The sequence below is a fragment of the Pinus tabuliformis genome, chromosome 6 (genome assembly GCF_031772625.1).
Source record: "Pinus tabuliformis cultivar Carrire ecotype Pingquan chromosome 6, CPIR1, whole genome shotgun sequence".
NCBI classification, from domain to species: domain Eukaryota; kingdom Viridiplantae; phylum Streptophyta; class Pinopsida; order Pinales; family Pinaceae; genus Pinus; species Pinus tabuliformis.
In genome coordinates, this window is record NC_142292.1 from 1967757784 (window position 1) to 1967772539 (window position 14756).

The window sequence follows — 14756 nt, forward strand, 5'->3', positions numbered from 1 at the left end:
TCACTCTTCGCAGCTGTTCCTCAAAATGGGTAAACAATCAAATGGAGGTGAATGATCAGCCAAATGAAAAAGTGGAGGTGACGGTGCAAACACGACCAAGGCTTTAATGGCTGAAGTACTACATTCACGGTGGTTATTTACCGGGGAATAGTTCATTTTTAAACGAGCTTAAACACGGGTGGAAACATTTGCTCGGTGCAGGTTTATTTTTTAACGAGCTTGAACCTTGCGGTAACACTGCTCGATTAATCCAGTCATGTGATAAGAATGTCTCATATAAAAACGGCAACTTTTAGATTTTTGCCCCACATCCTTTCTTTATGCAAGTTAGGAAACGACTAATCCAAAAAACAGATAAATAATCGCTCTTTGCTTGCACTCCAAAAGGTTTGCATGCCCCCAGGTATAAAACAGAGTTTCAAGGTTACCTATACTTCTTTCCGCCAAAAAATTTGTTTTATCGAGAGAGGCCTACCTCTTACAGGTTACCCAAAGATAGTTCTATTTACAGCGTAAACAAAACACTTCTCTGGCGATGTCTACCGAAATAAACAAAGGTGAGTGGCGATGCCCGCCAACTCACATAACTTTGACAAGAGAATCTTGTTCTAGAATAACCCCCTCTTCTAATCACGGACGGGGGTACAGACTAGTCATATTCTCCCGCGGAAACCTACCCTATACCCGAAGTTTTCCTGCCGAAGCAGACCAGGATGCATGCCCCCTGGGTTTCAGTCATATCCCTCCGAATTACTCGCGCTTATCGGGAGGACGGACTGGAGATTGAGACATTTCTTGCGTGAAAAGACCATTTAGGGATGGTATATGACTATTTGCTCTGTATGATCCGGGAAATGAAAGCTGGTCCACGAGCTTGACCACTCTTCCTTCGTGCGGAAAACACATTACTCTAAAGAGTGAGGAGACAATTGCTCCCATGCAATAAATATAGTCTCGTCCAAGGAGTAGATTGTAATCTAGGGGTCCTTGAACTACCATTACGTTCATGCGAACTGTCTTCCTTCTCAATGTTATGGGCACATCGGGAAGGATCCCTAAAGGTCGACTGGTTCCTTTATCAAAGCCTGTCAGATTTCTCATCTCAGGCAAAAGCAATGGCGAACCAAGCGCTTTCCAAGCAGTTGAGGAAAGGATACTCACAGAAGCCCCCACATCTATGATGGTACCAGCCATAACCACTCTATATATTTGAACGATAATTCGAAATGGTATGCTTGCTGGTAAACGAGGTCTGCCTAGTTGATTCCAGTCGAAGGAGACAACTAGGTTGCTTGGAGGTGGGACCGAATAGACGGCCAGGTATGGCTCTGACGAACTTCCTTCCTTGCAATAAAGGAATGGGTAAATTGCCCCCATGCTCGTCGGAGTCTGTGTTTATGAAGAGAATTTGGACGGTGTCATCCTTGTTCTCTTCAGTGACTGTATCATCTGAAGATGAAACCTCTGCAGGCAAGACTGGGTCAACTGCCGCCTCGACCTTTTGACTTTCGTCTGGTATGGATCCAGATGGTTTATCTTCAATGATAGGTGCTTCAGCCGACCATTTGAGCGGGCCAGTCGGATTTTCAACTAGTGACGGACTCGGCAAGAGTTTTTTATATCCAGGAGGAAGTCGTAACGGTGAAACCGGACGATCATTCAAAACTCTTTTAGCTTCGTCTAAGAAGGGACAACGGTGGATGGCATGATTGCCTTCGCACAGTTTACAAGGAAATCTACATTTCCCTTTTTGTCCTGGGGCTTCACTTTCACTAGTTGACGGTGTGCTTTCAACATAATCATCAGAGGTTGACGACACTGGGTTGTGCAAACGAGGAGACCAGTCCCTTAATATTTGAGGGATGCCAGGACAATCTCTGTGAAAGTGGTCTCCTTTGCAAATGACACATGGCGATTTAGGCCTGGTCGGTGCAGTGTGTGGATTTTCGTTAGACGACACTCGTTTTCCCCCATTCGCCTTTGGCTCCTTCTTCTTCTTCTCTTTCTTCTTCTTTTCCTTCTTCTCCTTAGGAACTTGACTTTTGGCTTTACCAGCCCCATCAAGCAAAGAGGAAGGAGGAGAGGAAGAATTAGAGGAAGTAGAAGGCTGGTGGGCAACTCTGGACTCGTCTAATTGCTGATTCGATTGTTCAGGAATAGTGGTGTTCTGAACGACAGAGGTTGAGAAGAGCCATACTGGCAAACCAATTGTCAGCCCTGGAAGCGACAATGTGGCCATATGGGGTGCACCAACATCTCCCCAAGAGGAGAAAGGACTAGGATTTCCACCAAGGGGAATTCCTTGGTTGGTAGACTCCATTTTCTCAACCCAAGATCAACGTAGGAAAGGGGTATGAATATTCCGTTTAAAATAAATTTTTATACGCTTTGACACAACTTGTTTTTTCAGTTTTTAAGAGTCGAGAAAAAACAAAAGATGACTCTAGTCTCCTTCGATTTTTAATGAGCCTGAAGTGACAAGTGCTCAGATGGACCTTTTCCATTAAAGAGTCTGAAAAGGAACGAAAGGGACTGCTCTGGAGGTCTAGGTAGAGGGAGTACCAAACCAATCACAAAACTGCAGAATACTTTTTACGGTACGGCAGTCAATCTTCCTGAATGCTGTGTTCAGTGCATTGCGATCAGTAGGGCGGCCGACACGGCTTCCTATGGATAAAGGATTTAAGCCTATAGGGGTATCCCAAAATATACTCGACGGTACGTGGGAGCACAAGTCCGTACTAGCACTTATCGTCTCAAAGTGGAAGAATCACCCAACCATCAGTGAGGACAACAGTTACCAGGCTTTACGACGCCAGAATACGTCTCTAGCCTAGACCTCTAAATGTTGTGCGTTAAGTTCCAAAGCGTTGTTAGATTCATTGAATTTATTTTAAGTTGATCTTTCTTATGAATTTTGCCTTTTGGGTTCACCACGAGATGTAGATGTAATTCCTAAAATGCAATCTAAAGATGATAAACAAACTTTTATCTCTTTTCGGCAATGAAAATCCTAGCTACTAGGGGAAAAGAAAGACACAATCTTTTCACAAAGAGCAGAGAGCACACTGTAAATGCACTTTCCTAAATCAAGCCAAACAGACTGTCTATATGCAAATGCACATGCATGTATTTGTTTTCCACTTTCTTAATATTGATGCTAAAAAGAAAGTTGATGTACAAATCTTAATTTGCTTTCAAACGACAAACATAAACAAGCTTCTTTTCGAAATCAAAAGGTAGAGATGATTACGACACTTTATGATTTTGAAATAAATACTCGTTTTGACACTAGAAAGTCACAAATTCAAACCAAAGGCAATAGTAAAAGCATAATCGACCATCAACAGCAAATAAACTTTCTCCTATGATCAAAATCGACACTTGCGACAGATCTAAATGAAAGGACGACAGTACGATTATTATACTTTTGCAATGGAAAACTGTAAACGACTCAACAAATACACAAAAAACATCTACAGTTCTTTTTTACAAATGAGGCGGAATATCAGTAAGGAAAAGGGGTTTGAAACAGTCATATACTGATCACAGGCTGCAAAAATCAGAGACAAAACTGGAAAGAATGAAGCACAAGAACCTCAGCTGCACAGGGCTAGGCTGATCAGCGCACCTGTTACACAGAGAAACTACATTGCAGCGCAGGTTGCCCTTTCGAGAAATGCGTTGAAATGCAGGATCTCTTCACAGTACCTGCGCTGGGGCAGAAACGAGAATTCTATCCGGGTTTTGGGTCACAGTTTGCAGTTTAGTCTTTGGTTTTTGGCCGAGTAAAAGCAATCAGTAATGCACAATTAGGGGTAGATCTAAGGAGGGTCTAAGAGCTATCACAAGGGCAATCAGATAGTCTATGAATCAGCTTTTCAAATCATAAACAGATCCAGTGAATGGATTGAAGCAGCAAATGTCTACTTTGCATTCGTTATGGCAAATGAAGTTCGAATGCTACTTATAAGTTTATGAAACAAACAACTAGAGACTCACAAACAAACTAATTAGACAATCGTCCCCAGTGGAGTCGCAATTTTTTTACCGGGAAAAGTGTCTATTTAGAACTGCTCTATCCCACTAAGGTGTGACAGCTGCCTTAGAAACAAACAGTGAAAACTACTTTTGTATTTCCTTTACGAACTATAAATAGAGAGGAATAGCAAGAGCCAACCTGTGTCTTGCACTAATCCTTTAATCCAATTCCTCTCTTCTTTGACAGCTTCCAGCTACCTGCTCCCTTACTTGCCCAGCTTCACCAAGTACCTGTAAGATCACAGAAGATCCAGGAGGAGTTACAACCGATGATTCCTGACCCAGCATCAACCTCCCAGCAAAGAAGCCCCTCTTCACCTCCAACAAAGCATAGATCACCCAATTCTCTGATGTTTATCTCAAAACCAATAGCAATTCCTTACAATGTGCAAAATTCCAGCCTCTGGATCTCTGGGATGAGGGATCCATATATAGATGTATGCAAGGAGGATGAGTCAGCTTATGATTTGATTAGTGGCTTCTCTCTGTCAGTTCTTGCTTCCACTTGGAGACTGAAGGCCTCTTACTCATCCTTGGTCGAATTCAGTGAGGCAAGTGTCATAGGAGAAGATTCTGGAAGCTTCCATTGTCTCTCCACCTCGCGGAATGACACTGCCATTTGTCATTTCCCGCTCAACGCACCCTCATAGTGCATTTAGGTGCGTTGCAACGCACCTAGCCAGTGTATTCAGGTGCTATGCAACGCAGCTAGCTAGTGGAGCAGCTGAAATGATCCTGTTTTGACTTATTCCGAGCAATTTCTGGTGGAGAACTTCAGGGAGAAGCTGTAATTTGTTGACCTTGTTCCTTTAGGAGTTAGAACAACACTTTTAGGGACTTAGGAGCCCTTGGTTTATGGAAATTTCATGCTTGGAGTTGCAAGGCACAAAAATGTCTATAACACCAAGAGTAACCCATAAGGTACGCAGAATATGCATTTCTTCAAATTAAGTGTTATCTGATGCTTTCGACAAGTATACAACATGAGGCGTAGACTAGAAACATGTCTCTTTACTAACCCAAAAATTGTCCAGTCATCAAAGTAGCCTTCCAAAAATTTATGGATGAATTCCTTGAAAGTCACAATTACCACCCAGTGTGATCTTGATCTGTTGGTACCATGAGAATCCCTCCATGAATGAATAGGCTTTTTTTCCTCCCGCATTCTCCAGTACCTCATCCGTGAATGGTGTAGGGAATGGATCGTGGACACATGTGTCATTCAACTTCCTTAAGTCTACGCATATCCAAATTTCACCCTACGTTTTCTTTTCTTGAACCACCATGGGACTAACCCTGTCTGATTCTTCAACAGGTTCAATAATCTCGGCTTCAAGAATTTTTTCTAATTCCTTGCACATGTTTTTCTTATACTTAGGATTTAATCGATAGGGGCATTTTTTCATGGCTTTGCATCTAGATTCAAACTAATCTCCATGATTTCCAGATCCCCTACTATCCCTTTTAGATCGGAGAACTTGGTGGGAAACAAGTCCTGATACTCTTGTAGGAGCTCTATGACCTTATCTACTGTATCTTCATCCCAATAGTCACCTATGTTCGTGAACTTCGGCTGTGCTTCCGATCCAATATTCACCTGTTTGGTCTTTAAAGGCTCTAATATATCAAGGATTTCTGCCTTAGGTCCATCAACTTCGTGCTATCCTTCGGACTCAAGAATCTGGATGTTCCTAGGAAGCGGTTTTCCTATGTATTTTTGGTCTTATTTTTGCTAAGGAAACTTACTTAATCCATCTATTTTCCATCCATTTTCCACTTTATCCATCCCATTTTGATGTATTTTATGTCTACTCAGGTATTTAATTTTAATTTTTCAAATTCTAAAGCTTTTATGAAAATTTGGTTTCAAGTGCAAATATTGACGGATTCAGAAATTCCCGTAATAGCTATATGGTTGACATGTTTGCAAGACACTTGGGCACAAATTTGATGCATGGATGGAAAGCTTAGGAACTAAGACTAAGCCAGCTCTACTTGGTTCGAACAAAACAAGCTTTATTAGGCCCATTTAATGCTAGTCAACCATGACTAGTCACTCAGAAATTCCATAGAAATAGAGCAGTTTTGAGATTCTATGGGATTGACCATATTTCTTGGGATGGGATTGATGAATTCGACTTAGATAGATGGATATGAGTAGATATGTTTGTTAGAATGATTATAGATCAGTTTGTTTCATAAGACTTCTATTTAAAGCCAAGACTTTGATGGCTTATGTATTGACTTTTGTATAATTTCATGCTGAGACATTTTGGATTGGAGAGCTAATTTGAAGAACTTGTTCTACTACTATTTTGCTGTTCAATAATGTGGATGTGTGACTGAGCTTAAGCTTCTAATATCAATCTTCAAGTGCGAAAAGCAAGGGTGGAGGGCCCCCATTCCAAGCTAAGTACACTTCTTTGTTTAAACTAGTTTAATTTTCCATAATCTGGTTATTGTAGAACTAGTTTACATGCTTTGTTTCAGATTGGTTTATGGTTAATGTGTGGTGATTGATTTCATTAGATCTTAGTTTATTCATCATTTTAGTAAGTTGGAAAAACAAAGTGTTCAAGTTGAGCACTCCTTCTGTTAATTTGGTGAATTGTAACTAGTTTTCTTTGATTACATGCAAGCAGTTTTCCTATGTATTTTTGGCATTATGATGAATGAATTATGATGAAACATATCAAAGGTCTCTTAAGTTAGGAGCCTCCTTTCATTAATAATTTGTCCATCTTAAGCTATTAGTTTCTGATTTCTGTTCATGAAGTAATAATCGAGGAAGAATTGAACCTCTTAAGTTAAGAGCCATTTCAGCTTTCCCTCTTTACAAAGTGAATTGGAATTGTAACATGCATTTCTTTAGTTTTTGAAAAACTTATATTTCAAGTTTGATTACATCTGATATTCATATATAGTGGACTTTCCTTTAAGTATTACCAACCCAAATTGATAAGGAATATTTGTGTTAATTTGTGTGAATAAATTAGCTCAACATTCACCATCCTCTGTGGTTACATTGTAACATTCAAGCCCATGGTTGGCGCAGCTGCATGCCCCAATCTGTTTGTATCCATTCAATCAGTTCTTCAAGAATTTTGAATATAGTAGCTTTGATCATCTACAGTGCTTCATCTATACATTCAAACCTATCTTCAAAGCTAAAAGTTAGCAGAAAAGTTTCTTTCAAAACATCTCATTATGTGGTTCCATGTCGCATCTCCATTTCCAGATACCAGTTCTTATCCAAAAATGGATCTTGACTAAACCTCTAAGTCTAAAAGACTTCATATAAGAGGTAAAAGGTGTCAAATGGCACAAATCCTTTGTAAATCAGAGGAAAATTAAATTCGCAAGCTACTCTCAGAAATAGCCCCATTACAGATATCTTTTTCTCCTGAATCTACTGCAACTTGAATGGGAAAAAATGGACTTAGGATGCAGAAGTTATCGCTTAAGGAAGATACCCTTTCTTCCTTAGAAAAAGAGGCAAAATCCTTTAAAAAGGCAAAAAAACCCTTCAAAAGGGGAAATCGCATCGGACCAGGGCAAAAGAGCAGATTAAGTGAAAAAGGGAAGCCACCCCCGATCGTCGATCCCCGACATATCGGGTCGGAGGAAGGCACATGTGATATAACAAAGGGATCGGGCTGAGTGACATGTTGATCGCTGATATCGGCGGATCGCAATCGGCGTCGGCATCAATCATGCCATATTGGAATGCTAGGCCCATGTGATACGCGATTACAATATCACAATATCGCATCGGGGTCATGCCACAGAGCAGGCCACATATATATGCGTCGATGCGATGCGACAGACCCGAAAGGGTCTTGTAAACGCCACTACATAAATATTTCAGATCCGGCTAAAGCCATTTTTACGGGATTTTTAGTGTTTTAACATATTTTCAAAATACAAAGGGAAGCCACGGAGAAGGGAATTGCGACATGTGATAGCGATTTATAGGCGGACATGATAGGAGAATAGGGCGCAATTATGAAGATTTGAAGTCTGGATGAACAGTGTTTTGGTGGTTTTTCCTATGTTTGAATGCATTTCTCTGTGTAAACAGAGAATGGTTGCTTCAGGGATTTCAAAGGCCCGATGCCCTCATCCGTTTCAGATTAGGTGGCCACCTCTCCTGAATGCGTTATGCAATGATTATTTAACACTAGAAGAGGGATTCGAGCGAACAGAGGCCGGGAGACAGAAAGCCGAGAGGGAAAATGAACTGACAACGCTGATTTGGCTTAAAAAGCCACAGAACAACAAAGACAAGGGTTGTTGAAGGTTGAAAGCAGTTGCAAAGCCGAGAGAGCAGAGAGAGCCAAAGAGCTACTGCGCAGAGCAACTGAGGGAGCCTTTGGGGTCACTTGAAGTTCAAGTGAAAGGCCAGAAATTTGAAGGTTGCAGAGGGCCAAGAAGCCAGAGCTAAAGAGCCAAGAGCCAGAGCCAAAGCCGAAGAGCCAGAGCAACACTCGTAAGCCAGAAAGCCGAGAGCTTCAAAAGCCAGGGGATAAGATGGTTTCTAAACCCACTGTTTCTATGTAAAACAGCAGGAGTTGAGCCAAGAGCTTGTAAAAAGGACTTATACCAGAATCCCAGAGAGCCTAGTTGATTTGACTAGATCTCATGGAGACGTAGCCCAAGATTTATGGGTGAACTCCTAATTAATATTGATGTCCTATGTGTGTTTTATTGCTGCATTGTCTCTGCTGCTTTATTAACCATTATATGTATTTATATATCAGTGTGAGCACATTAACTTATAGCACAACAACAGAATTTAAAGCACATAATCAATTAAAAACAAATACCAGCATACACCATTGTTTTCAAGCATTTTTAATTCTGCATTGGTTAATCAATAAGACTTGGGAATATTTCAAGCTTTGGAAGTGGGAGAGATTCTTATAAGTTAGACAAGAAGCCTAAGTTCCCCATTTTCAGATCAAGTTCATCGGTATTGTATCTAACGTGTGGCAGAATATATGAACCCACTCCAACTACGGTTCCTCTCCCCAAGATTTTGTCCAACGAGCTAAGTGCTCGTGTGAATTTTCCTTCCCTGTGTATTTCTCTGAAATGCAGGTATTAGCGTACCCAAATTGCAACTTCATCATTCTGTGATACTCCTTCCAATCTACAAAATTTTTCTTATGCGTGCCCCACCAATGGGCAGGCATTCCTCACAATGCAATGTCTAGCGCTTGGAACCGATGTTCCTCTAGTACATCCCTTTCAAATTTGTCCAGAAATAAATTGACATCCTCTAAACCATCATAATAAGGTAACTTACGAACCTTGATGGATATACATCGTAGCGATTTGGTAAGCCTCTTACAGCGAAATGGTGATACTTCATGTAATTGGTTTTGCCAGTTCTTGAGCTCCTCATTAGAATTTGAATTACAGGAGCTATCCTTTTCCCATGCAATTCGCCCATCCGCCATAGGGTTGATCCAATCTTCATCTCACATAGTCAGCTTATATATCTGCTCAATATCGTCGTCTTCCTCATAATCGCAGACTAGTTCAGTGTATCGTAAATCTTCGGATGGATACAATGGCACAATCACCCTTAGTTATTTCTTCTCAAATGTCATAATGTGCTTCTTCATATTGATGATTGTGTTCATATCAAATGCCAAATCAATACCAAGCAGTGTTGGGTATGGGTTACTATCATCCACGATTTTGATTACTTCAGTGTTGGGTATGGGTTACTATACTCCATGTAGGTGCCCCATAGGAATAATTTTTTGTTGATTGGCCATTCTCATCTAGATCGGCGACCACTCTAGTGTTGGTCTTCCCATTATTTCCCAGGTTTTTTTATGTAGAACATTTGCATCAAACCCCAAATCAATAATTACCTGGTTCATTTCATATTCTCAAATTTGCGCAGTCAATCTCATTTCGTGACTGGTCCTCTTCTTACTTTTTCCCACCTTATGTATTGCGCGTTGCTCTGGTAGAGGCTTATTCTTACCAGTGCAATTATCTATCATATCTTGCAGTCCTTCTACTACCTTCTTATCCCTTAGGAGTTCATGCAAGTTTTTAAAAATGATGCTAATAAGGATGGGTCTGCCTCCTGCGTAGCACTGGTATCTTCAATCTTTCTCGTTTTTTGAGTCCTTGATGTAGAAGATCCTTCATCCGCGAAGCTCCTTTTTGCTTCCATAAATCTTTCCTTCACCTTATTTACATCGAATCCTATCTCCTTATCAGTAGCCTTGTGAACCCAATCATCGGCTTCTAGTTGCTTCCCCTTATCTTCTCTAGTAGCTAAGCCATTGGGCCCATCTTCGTGAGGCTCTGACCTCATCACCTAGATGTTCTGCGTAGGCTGCTAGGCTTGAGTCTTTTTTTCTTGCATCTTCACGACAAGCACTAGGAAATCTTCTATAACATGGTCAAACCGTCGACAATATTGACAGGAAGGGTGTGTTGGATTCTGACAATCTCGTGCAAAATGACTTGCTTCCCCACAATTGTAATAGATGATCTAACCACCACCTTTTCTAGCTCCTCCTCCTCGCCCTCTTCCTCGACCTTGGAATCCTCTGTGCGCCGCAGTTGCACCCTGATCTTGAGGAAGAGTCTCTGCCTACATTTTATACATAGGGGTTCTTTCCATCATTAATTCATAAATCTTGTTGTTCATCCCTCCCGAAACAGTTTTCTTGATCTATATGTGAATTAGAAAAGTCTTCAGTCATTTACAAAAAACTAACAAGTTGTTTGTCATCTTTGAACACTTTCCAATATTTTACATTAGCTAGGACCGCTAGTCTATGTTTGACTTGTATTTCGTATTTCCTATTAGGATAAATAGGAATCCTAAATGTACTAGCTGAGGTAGCCAATACATCAGTAATTTCATTATGTTCTCTAAGAATCAATGACAAATTATATTTAGGAAACATTTGCAGCATTTCTAGGACAGCATTTCTATAGGCCCTCATCCTAGGATATTTGGTTTGATACACATCTTTAATTTGGTTAATAACCATCTCTGAATCCCCATGGACTGAAATCCTCTTTTCTCCCAAATATTTCAAAGTATGCAGTTCTATAATCAACGCTTCATACTCAGCCATATTATTTGTGTAATCAAAGGCTAATTTAAAAAATAGTTGTGGAAAAAACCTGTTATCCCTTTTATAACCAACGTTTTAGACTAATTAAGTGAGTCCATCAGCAAGGAAATGTAATCTACATTTTGAAAACGGAGAGCGTGAATGCATGGAGAAATTAATATTTAAATTGAGAGACATGTTTATTTTCAGCTTTTTTATATGATTAATTGATTATAATTTAATGAGTAATCTAACTATGGTTTATTTGAATTTTTGGATTATTAATAATATTATATATAAATGCTTTAAATATTTGTTATGATTTAATGATTAAGTTAAAAGAATATATCTAATCTAAAATTAAATAATTATAAAGGATTAAATATCTTTTATTACTTTTAAATTTAATGTTATTAATGTTGGCTTATTTATGCAGACTTTAATTAATTATATTTAAATGAGTAATTTAAATAAGGTAGGTTATTAATTATGATTAGGATTAATAATAATATTTATATATGAATGCTTATTAATAATTAATTATGTTTTATTTTTTTGTTTTTAATAAGGGTTTCCAGGAATTACTTAGCTTTAGACCATAATCTCTATTCATAGTGTTGGATGATTTCTCAATTTCAATGGCTTCTTTCACCCTTCTTTTTAAATAATGGTCCTCTTTGTGAATTAATTTTTCATGTTCCATGCAAATTTAGTGTGAGAAGGAACATGCATGCTCTGCTAGGACTAATTTTTCCGACCTATTCCTTGCAATATCATTTATGTGTTCTTTTGTAAGAACATAACATATATTAATCCACCTTTGGGTTCATTATCCACACTCAACCTGCAACCCCTTATTTACTGACTGCTCAATCAAAATCCATGTTCCAAAGGCCCTCTTCATCTTTCTGATTTTGTTTCCTGCAATTCACCTACATTCTCCTCTAGTTTGGTGTCCCTCTTTTGACCATCCTCCTCCAAACACAAATCATTATATAATATGAAAGAATCGATATCATAATGAACTGGATAAATATGATGGTTATTAAGCCTTTCCTTTCCACTTACCATTTACTTCATAAAGGTTTCTCGGTACAATCTCCTTGGTTGTCCAAAAACAGGAATTGTGGCATATGACATGCCCATCTGTAGAGTACCTTTCAATTTTATAGACCACAATCTTGACAACAGCATACCAAATTTTGGAGGAATGTTAGCAACAAATATGTCCATTACTAATCTCTTTGTTGGGATTTAAGTGAGAGAGACCACCAAATCCTTAATCAAACCCAAACATTTTACATTACTTGAATCAAAAGAGAAAAGATCTTTGTATGGCCTTGTTATATCTAAGCCAAGTTTCTCCATGACAACCTTTGGCATTAAATTATGTGATGCACCTGAGTCTAACATTGCATTGTGTAAAATCAAATCATGCACATTCAAAATGACATAAAAAGTTGGGACATCTCCATCTTCAGAGTATCCATCAACTTTTGGACCAAAAAGCAATTTAGGATGATCATCATTCAAATTGACAGTGTATGAAACTTCTGATATCTTAATTTCTTTCACAATTTGATTCTTGCATACATCATTCTTAATTAGTTCATTAAAATGGAACAAAATTTTTCATTTTTGATATTTCATTTTCTAAACTGAAAGATGATTGACCTTTGTCTACCTCTTTGATGGCTACATCTTTCTTTTTAGGAATCTCCTTTGGAGGATCAAGTTTCTTCTGGCTGGATGTAGGTGCATCCACTTGACCTTTCTTTGGAGGATTTATTGGGACCTTTCTGTTTCTCAAATTATACTGCCTTTGAACCTCCATGTTTGCATTTAGATACCCTTGCTTGTAATATTCTGATTCCATGTGCATAATATCTTCTTGTGGATGATAAAACAGGGCTTGTTCTTCTTTTGTCAAAAATACATTGTCCTCTTATTCACCGAAATAATGAATCTAATCTTGCTCTTATGTTGTCTCTTCATCTTCTACAAAATTTTGTTGGAAGGAAGGTCTGATTTGATATTGATCTTATTGATTTCTCTATTCTCTCTGCTTTATTTGCATTTAAAGCTTGTTGATCTCTACCAACAGCTTTATTCTCTAAGGTCAGTCTCTCCACTAACTTTTTCATTGTTTTCACCATGACCTCTAATTTTTTATCTGATGAAGATGAAGCCTCCTCTTTAAATCCTATTTTCTCAACTTTCATTTTAAACTTTTTATTTAGCAAATTCACTTCCACTGCAACAACATTTTTCCACATATCCTCCAATGTGGTTGGATCCCTTTCCCTAAGCTAGTAGGAAAGCTTAGTATCAAAACCATCTAGGTGGTGAAGCAAAGCTAGACCTGGAAGGGGTTGTATTTCAGTTGGTATTGAATTATATACTTTATTAAATCTTGTTGAAAAGTACTGCACTGATTCTCCTTGAGCCCTCTTCAAACTTTCATACTCAGCCAAAATCTACAGAGGATTCTTTTTTACTTCACATTTGGCAAGGAAACTTTTTTCAAGTTCCTAGAAATTGGCAATGCTAGCAGCTGGCAAACTTATGAACCATTTCTTAAACTCTCCCGAAAAAATATGAACAAAAAGCCTCAAATTATCATCCTCATGGTCCACCTCTTCCAAGTCCATAAAATCGTTCAACTTATCAAGGTGTTTATGTGTTGTAATAACCCATGTACCCATCGAATTGAGGCAATGTTTGACCATATTTTTGTGGTAAATCATGCAGTGGGCCTTGTAAATTCAATGGAGCATAACAGGTAACCATGACTGTATGACTTGTACTGACTGTTGGGGTCTGAAATGTAGATGAGGAAGGTAAGGGGACTGCTATTTGAGCAACTGATGAGGAAAAAGGATTAACAACAAAAGACACAGTAGGACCAAAACTCAATGAGATGTTCAATGGGGCAGAAACAGTTGGAACAGAATGTTGTAATTTTGATTTTGATGATTTAGTAGCAGCTTCATATAGATGATTAAAAAGATGTTCTAAATTATGGAAGTGTGTCCAAATGTCCTTATCTACTTATAACACACCTGCTTTCTGAAATGGGATAGAAGGTTGCAACTTTGGTTGATCAAAAATTGTCTCTATCAAACCATTTTTGATTTAAATATGAATAAGATTTTCTCAAACTTCAAATCAAACTAAGTGTGATCCACTAATTCGACTTTTTCGGGTAGAGACAAGGATATTTTTATGACACTGGTATATATTTCTATGGCAGGATTCTTCTTTCTAAACAACTTCTCTCGATTTTTCAAAACGTCAAGTGGATTAGGATCTGGGTGATGCCTAGTGTGTACTCTTCTTGAAGCTAGATTTCCTAGAGGAATTAATTACAACTGATTTAAAATCACTAACTGCTGGGAAAATATTCATCCTATCAATCTCTAGTTCACTATTACCCTCAGGAACTAAATTTATCTCTAATTGCATATTTTTCCAGAGAATATTTCAACTCCTGCTCCTCGACAACGGCGCCACTATGTTAGTACTCCATAATTTCCCTAAGATGAAAAGATAAACTCATAGGTAACCAAAAACCACTTGGAAGTTGGAATCTATCCCTTCCAACTTTAGAGAGGGCTCTCT